The sequence below is a fragment of the Schistocerca americana genome, chromosome 9 (assembly GCF_021461395.2).
Source record: "Schistocerca americana isolate TAMUIC-IGC-003095 chromosome 9, iqSchAmer2.1, whole genome shotgun sequence".
Classification (NCBI taxonomy): Eukaryota; Metazoa; Arthropoda; class Insecta; order Orthoptera; family Acrididae; genus Schistocerca; species Schistocerca americana.
The window spans coordinates 128873945-128881189 of record NC_060127.1 but is presented as its reverse complement, the minus strand read 5'-3'; the positions used below and the strand labels follow the sequence as shown (position 1 = coordinate 128881189).

At 41.1% G+C, this 7245-nt stretch overlaps 1 pseudogene; it reads left to right on the top strand.

The window, feature by feature from the left end:
* Positions 1-5088: 5088 nt before the first annotated feature.
* On the top strand, positions 5089-5206 carry LOC124551601 (annotated as a pseudogene).
* The last annotated feature ends 2039 nt before the right edge of the window (positions 5207-7245 follow it).

The following is a 7245-nucleotide window of genomic DNA, read 5'->3' as shown; positions in this document are numbered from 1 at the left end:
AAGGAAGGCTTAGGAGGGAAGTGGTGTTTGGAAACTGTGTGAACAGACTTATATTTCATAGCTACGAATAATGTAGACACACATCGTCCTCAGTTTATGTTATAATTATTAATTTATTTTAAACCACAATTTTTCAAAAAGTTTTCGTTCATGTAAGTCTGAAGAACCGTTAACAGCTCCGAGAAAACTAATAACCTCAGAAGAATGGTTTGAATTTATTTATCTGCAGAAGTCCATTTCGTTTGGTTATAGCGTTGAAGCTCGCCGAAAAAGGCGAATTGTGGTGACAGGAAGTTCAAAGAAGGAGACGGGTACCGTCTTTGACTAATTATCAAAACATTCTCGATCCCGGGTACGAACATAGCCACAACATAATTTACAGAAAAAAAGGTCGTCAGCAATGGCGGTCAAAGACTTCCGGCAAAGAAACCACCCTCTATCTGCCAACGGCTTCGTCAATGGGGGCGGAGGAACTAACAGCGGTTCAGGACACTTTCTTGTCATTGTGTGGGAAAATGCCCCAACAGGCGGTAGAATCAGCAGTGATCAACAGCATGAGAATTCAGAAGGCAATGGAAAGTACTACATTAATGACGTACAAGGTGTATCCACAGGACATGTGGTCTGGTATTGGAAAAGTGTCGTGATGATCTCTCCATTGGCGAAAGATTGCCGATTAGTCCCCCATTCATTTCTCCAGGAGGAGACGGCCAAGAGGGAGATGAACATAAGAAGAATATGGAATAACAAATGAAGAGTAATACTCTTCGAATCAAAGAAAGCCAGAAGTTTCAAAGTGGAAAGGAAGCTAGAAAATCTGGAAAGGGAAATGCAAAGGCTCAGTATGTTTATAATAGGGGTCTGTGAAGTGGAATTCAAAGAAAATGATTTCTAGTCAAGCTAATATAGGGAGGGTAACATCAACAACAGAAAATATTATAACGGAAGCAGATAGACCAGAGAGTGATTTACTGTGAACAGATCAGCGACAGGGTTGTTCTCATCAGAATCGACAACATACGAACATCGACAACGATAGTTCAAGTATAAATGCCGAAGTCCCAAGCAAAGGTTGAAGAAATAGGAAAACATTCGAGGATATTCAGCGGCTAATTCAAAACGTTAAGAGAGATGGGCCCTGGATAAACTGAAAGAACCAGAGGTTGTACAGAGTTTCAGGGAGAGCATAAGGGAACAATTGAAAGGAATGGGGGAAAGAAATACAGTAGAAGAAGAATGGGTAGCTCTGAGGGATGAAGTAGTGAAAGCAGCAGACGATCAAGTAGGTAAAAAGAAGAGGGTTAGTAGAAATCCTTGGGTAACAGAAGAAATATTGAATTTAATTGATGAAAGGAGAAAATATAAAAATGCAGTAAATAAAGCAGGCAAAAAGGAATACAAACGTCTCAAAAATGAGATCGACAGGAAGTGCAAAATGGCTAAGCAGGGATGGCTAGAGGACAAATGTAAGGATGTAAAGGCTTATCTCACTAGGGGTAAGATAGATACTGCCTACAGGAAAATTATACAGACCTTTGGAGATAAGAGAACCACATGTATGAACATCAAGAGCTCAGATGGAAACCCAGTTCTAAGCAAAGAAAGGAAAGCAGAAAGGTGGAAGGAGTATATAGAGGGTCTATACAAGGGCGATGCACTTGAGGACAATATTATGGAAATGGAAGAGGATGTAGATGAAGATGAAATGGGAGATACGATACTGCGTGAAGAGTTTGACAGAGCACTGAAGGACCTGAGTCGAAACAAGACCCCCGGAGTAGACAACGTTCCATTGGAACTACTGACAGCCTTGGGAGAGCCAGCCCTGACAAAACTCTACCATCTGGTGAGCAAGATGTATGAAACAGGCGAAATACCCTCAGACTTCAAGAAGAATATAATAATTCCAATCCCAAAGAAAGCAGGTGTTGACAGACGTGAAAATTACCGAACAATCAGTTTAATAAGCCACAGCTGCAAAGTACTAACACGAATTCTTTACAGACGAATGGAAAAATTAGTAGAAGCCGACCTCGGGGAAGATCAGTTTGGATTCCGTAGAAATACTGGAACACGTGAGGCAATACTGACCTTACGACTTATCTTAGAAGAAAGATTAAGGAAAGGCAAACCTACGTGTCTAGCATTTGTAGACTTAGAGAAAGCTTTTGACAATGTTGACTGGAATACTCTCTTTCAAATTCTAAAGGTGGCAGGGGTAAAATACAGGGAGCGAAAGGCTATTTACAACTTGTACAGAAACCAGATGGCAGTTATAAGAGTTGAGGGACATGAAAGGGAAGCAGTGGTTGGGAAGGGAGTAAGACAGGGTTGTAGCCTCTCCCCGATGTTACTCAATCTGTATATTGAGCAAGTAGTAAAGGAAACAAAATAAAAATTTGGAGTAGGTATTAAAATCCATGGAGAAGAAATAAAAACTTTGAGGTCCCCCGATGACATTGTAATTCTGTCAGAGACAGAAAAGGACTTGGAAGAGCAGTTGAACGGAATGGATGGTGTCTTGAAGGGAGGATATAAGATGAACATCAACAAAAGCAAAACGAGGATAATGGAATGTAGTCTAATTAAGTCGGGTGATGCTGAGGGTATTAGATTAGGAAATGAGACACTTACAGTAGTAAAGGAGTTTTGCTATTTGGGGAGCAAAATAACTGATGATGGACGAAGTAGAGAGGATATAAAATGTAGACTGGCAATGGCAAGGAAAGCGTTTCTGAAGAAGAGAAATTTGTTAACATCGAGTATAGATTTAAGTGTCAGGAAGTTATTTCTGAAAGTGTTTGTATAGAGTGTAGCCATGTATGGAAGTGAAACATGGACGGTAAATAGTTTGGACAAGAAGAGAATAGAAGCTTTTGAAATGTGGTGCTACAGAAGAATGCTGAAGATTAGATGGGTAGATCACATAACTAATGGGGAAGTATTGAATAGGATTGGGGAGAAGAGAAGTTTGTGGCACAACTTGACCAGAAGAAGGGATCGGTTGGTAGGACATGTTCTGAGGCATCAAGGGATCACCAATTTAGTATTGGAGGGCAGCGTGGAGGGTAAAAATCATAGGGGGAAACCAAGAGATGAATACACTAAGCAGATTCAGAAGGATGTAGGTTGCAGTAGGTACTGGGAGATGAAGAAGCTTGCACAGGATAGAGTAGCATGGAGAGCTGCATCAAACCAGTCTCAGGACTGAAGACCATAACAACAACAACAAGAGAGATGAAAATCTAATAGTAGGTGTGATCGAAATGCGGTTGTTTGGGAAATACAGTTACGGTAGAATATGGGCGTCAGATTAGGAATTGGAGGGTAGAAAGATTAATTGAATTCTGATATAAATTTCCATCACGAATAGCAATATTTGAAAAAAAAAAAAAAGATTCAATAGGCAATATCTTTATTGTTGACAGCCGGTTGCGGTAGACGTAACTGTCATCTTCTACTCTTCAAATACACTTTGTTATAAAACATGTTCCCTTGTAAGTTAGGTCCTAGTGTCACGTGCTCACTATGGCCGATAAAATACAGGTAGAGACACGCTGTACATGTTCATGTGCATAAGACGCTTTTTAAATATAAATATTTTTATCACCGACAAACCTGTGTATAATATGCAGCACTTTGTCCACCATAATGACGAGATGGCATGAGGTATAAACTTACAAGGGAACACGGTCTATCAGAAAAATGTTTTGAAGACTGGGTGGTGACAGTTGAGTCGAAACCGATTGTTAACAATAAATACTGATTTATGTTACCTTGGCTGTTAAAAGCCTTTTCCCAAGAAAAACATAAGTTCTCAATATGAGAAAATTCAAGAGGAGATACAGTTGGAAAACGCATGGAGATACAGGAAGATTTCAGCTGACTTACATCATGGTGAGAAAGAGATTCCGAAATCAGATGCTGGATTGCAAGTCGTACCCAAGAGCAGTTATAGACTCAGATCACAATTTAGTAATAACGAAGAACAGGCGGAATAAGAGAGTCGTCCGAGAGAATCAATATGGTAGGAAGTGAGATGAATACTGAGGACTAACTGGTCGCGTTTGAAGTTCGCTAAGGCTATGGATACTGCGGTAGGGAATACCGCAGTAGGCAGTTCAGTTGAAGAAGAGCGTCAATCTCTAAAAAGGGCAATCACACGTGATGGAAAGACAAATATCGGTATTAGGAATGTAAATACGAAGAAATGTTGGGTAACAGGTGAAGTATTTCAATTGATCATGGAAAAAAAGGAAGTGTAAAAAAGATCGGTGAAATTCAGGTAAAGCAACATAACTCACTTAAGAACGAAATACAGACGAAGTGTAGGTAAACCAAGGCGTAACAGCTGCAGGAATATTGTGAAGGAGTCGAGAAAGGAAGGATCGTGGGGAGGACTGACTCAGCACACACAAAAGTCAAAACAACCTTTGGTGAAATTAAAATGAACAGTAGTAACATTCAGAGTACAATGGTAATTCCGCTGTTAAACGCAGAAGAGAGAGTTGATAACTTGAAAGAGTACCCTGAAGTTTGCTATGAGGAGGGGGGGGGGGGGGGAGGAGTTAGGTGACTACTTTATATAAGAAGAAATAAGAGTGAATATGAATGACTTAGGGGATCCAGTGTTACAGTCAGAATTTTAGATACTTCTGCAAGAGCTGAAATCAATAAGGCAGAATGGATAGATAACATTACATCGGATTTTCTAAAATCATTGAGGGAAGTGGCAACCAAACTACTATTCAAGTTGTGTAGAATCTATGAGTCTGACGATGTACAATCCGACTTTCGCAAAAATATCATCCGTACTAATTCCGAAAATAGTACGAAAACGATATCATATTCATCTTAAAAACTCTTGCATACGAGCTGCTGACAAGAATAATATACAGAAGAATGGAGAAATGAAATGAGGAACTATTAGATGACGATCAGATTGGCCCTAGAAAAGATCAAGGTATCAAAGAGGCGATCCTGACGATGCGCTTGATAATTGAAAGAAAAGCAAGACACGCTCGTAGTGTAAAATGGTGCTGGACGCTCTAAAATCATAGAAATAGAGATAAGCTATAGGGAAAGACTGCCAACGGCCTTACCGCTGTGGTAACACCGGTTCCCGTCAGATCACAGAAGTTAAGCGCTGTCGGGCTGGGCTAGCACTTGGATGGGTGACTATCCGGTCTGTCGAGCGCTGTTGACAAGCGGGGTGCACTCAGCCCTTGTGAGGCAAACTGAGGAGCTACTTGATTGAGAAGTAGCGGCTCCAGTCTCGGAAACTGACATACGGCCGGGAGAGCGGTGTGTTCAGCACATACCCCTCATATCCGCATCCATTGACGACTGTGGGCTGAGAATGACACGGCGGCCGGTCGGTACCATTGGGCCTACCAAGACCTGTTCGGGCGAAGTTTAGTTTAGTTTAGTTTATAGGGAAAGGTGGATACAATGTGGGCAAGAACCAAGAGATTGGAAGACCAACAAGAAGGTGCACGAATTAAAAAGGGTGGAAGACAGGAATGTAGTCTCTCTCCCGTCCTGTTCAGTCCACACATCGAAGAAGGAATGACAGAAATAAAAGAACGATTCAAGAGTGAGATTAAAATTCACCACGAAAGGATATCAATGATAAGATTCGCTGATGACATTGCTATCCTCAGTGAAGATGTAGAAGAATTACGAGATCTTCTGAACAGAATGAACAGTCTAATGGGTACAGAATATAGATGGTGAGTAAACTGGAAAAAATATAATGGTAATAAGAATTAGCAGAAATAAGAAAAGCGAGAAACTTAATGTGGTGCGCGTACTGTGAGACCATCAGTACACAAATGGTTCAAATGGCTCTGAAAACTATGGGACTTAACTTCTTAGGTCATTAGTCCCCTAATTTAACTTCTTAGGTCATTAGTCCCCTAGAACATAGAACTACTTAAACCTAACTAACCTAAGGACATCACTCACATCCATGCCCAAGGCAGGATTCGAACCTGCGACCGTAGCGGTCGTGCGGTTCAAGACTGTAGCGCCTAGAACCGCTCGGCCACCCCAGGCGGCCCTTCAGTACACACACCATCAGATTATTTGACCTGTCGCTCTAACGAAGTAGGCGAGTGTCAGCAATATGTCTCGTGGTCTTATCATGGCGTGTTTATCTTCTGCCGTTAGGTCAGACGATAGAAATGCCACTTGCACACTTAGAATAGCAGATTGACGTGACCAACTTTAAACAGAACTTGATTAATTTTCACACTCATTTATTAAAATAATAACAAGCATAAAAATTACTTAACTTGGTTCTGGATGGTATTTACAATTGACAATCTGAAGTTCCTTTGGTATTGGTACGTTAATCTTATTCTAACATATATCTCTGATACTTGCCAAAAGTGTCTATACATTTATCTTCATGGCTATGTACAGGAATATGATAATCTTTTTAGGCGCAGCCTAAAACTTGACTATTGACTGGTACAGACAAATGCAGACTGGTACAGACTGGTGCAGACAAATGCAGACTGACTAATCGGAGGTCTGTACACTCGTTATATTACCTCGCACATTCAGGTATCACTGCACGAGTGTGATCCGTGAGGAGAAAAGGTTCTACGTTAGCAGCAATCTCATTGGCTGCGTTACATATTAATACACGGATCGGCGGAAGCAGAACTTGGTCCGTCTCTATGGCAGCGCCATCCCGTAGTGCGGAGATGGAGGAGTGCTGCACCTGCGCTGTTGTGATTAGCGGGGCGCGCTCTAGTGGGAAAGTTGTGTACGCACTGACTATGTGGAACTATGTACACAACACTTAACATCAAAAGTGGTAATAACAAAGTAGGAGAAGTTAAAGAAGTCCGCTACGTTGGATGCAAAATAACACATGACGTATGCAACAAGGCCGACATAAAAGCAGATTAGCACAATCAAGAGGGATTTCTTGGACAGGAAAAGTCTACTGGTTTGAAACATAGGCCTTAATTTGAGGAAGAAATTTTTGAAAATGTATGTATGGAGTACAGAATTGTAGGGTAGTGAAATATGGACTGTGGGAAAACCCGAACAGAAGAGGATGAAAGCATTTGAGATGTGGTGCTACAGACGAATGATGAAAATTATATGGTCTGGTAAGGCAAGGAATGAAGAGGTTCTATGCAGAATCGGAGAGAAAAGGAATATGTGGAAAACTGTAACAAGGAGAAGGGACAGGATGATAGGGCATGTGTTAAGACATCAGGGAAAAAC